Source organism: Trichechus manatus, unplaced genomic scaffold (assembly GCF_000243295.1).
Source record: "Trichechus manatus latirostris isolate Lorelei unplaced genomic scaffold, TriManLat1.0 scaffold00345, whole genome shotgun sequence".
Lineage (NCBI taxonomy): Eukaryota > Metazoa > Chordata > Mammalia > Sirenia > Trichechidae > Trichechus > Trichechus manatus.
In genome coordinates, this window is record NW_004444281.1 from 14,536 (window position 1) to 15,873 (window position 1,338).

Here is a 1,338-nt window from a genome sequence, read left to right on the forward strand (position 1 = left end):
ATATTAAGAGACATTAACAATATTCTGGAGTCCTGGTGGCACAGTGGTTAAGAGCTCGGCTGCTAACCAAAAGGCCAGCAGTTCGAATCCACTAGATCTTCCTTGAAGACCCTATGGGTCAGAATGGACTCCATGGCAACAGGTAATAATATTCCACATCAGAAAATATTATGGCTTGAGTCAGGCTATTAGTACTGGAAGTGTTAAGAAGTGGCCATATTCCGGATATATTTTGAAGATAATGCAAAAAAAAATTTTCTGAGTGATTGGATATGAGGAATAGAGCAGAAATGGAGTCAATGAAGGTCCCAAATTCTTTGTCATAAACAGCTGGAAGGATGAAGTTGCAGTTAAATGAGATTGGGATCAATATCGTTGCAGTTTCAGAGGATAGCTATGAATTCCAGTTTGGGATATGTTAAGTTTAAGATGGTTATTGTAGATTTCTAAGAGGAGATATCCAGTAGGCTAAGAGGTACACAATGGTACTCAAATAAAGACCCCGTAACTCTTAAACCAGGAGATGATGAGCTTAGCCAGGGAATTAGAAGAAATAGAGAAGAGACCTAAGGATTGAGCTCTGAGACTTTCCAGTGTTCACCCAAAAGCCAAAGAGGTCTTTGGATCAAAATGGGCAATGTCATGTTCCTCTTTAAAACAGTCACTTCTTTCCTGCTGATCATATTCAGATCAAAATCCAACCTCTATACCGTAGAAGACCCTCCCTAACCACCCTGTTCCTGCACCTGTTATTCTACTTACCTTCTCTTGTCTGCACACTCTGATTCAAACTTACAACTGAAGCTCCCCGTACTCAACTTACTCTCTGTTCCGTATTCACCCAAGACAGAATCCCCCATCCATTCAACCTTTCTTCAACCACCTCGCTTTTTTTTTTTTAAATCAACTAAAGTATACATTAGCCATCAATTTCCCGGCAAGTCCTGATCATTAGGACTAGGGGTGACGCCTCTTTTCTGTGCTCCTGTGAGGAAACCCTGTGATTTTTATCTGTTATTCTACTCGGCAATTTTATTGTAATTGAATTACTCTGGGAAAATTTGTCGTAATGATCAGTTTAGGTGACCCTTCCCTCTTTCTAGTGTGCCATTTCCCTAAGGACATGTTACTTCCAGTGACCAGTATGGGTTTGGGCTGCTCAGTAATTTCTTTAAGTAAATATTAAAGCAAATTGTTGAGAAAGGTTGACAAATAAACATATGTGCTAAATGTAATCGCTGTTTATCCTGCTGATCTGATCTCAAAACAAAGAGGGTGAGGCTGGAGATCGTGCTAGTGAGAAACATACTTCTCCCGTTTTTACACACAATATTTTCA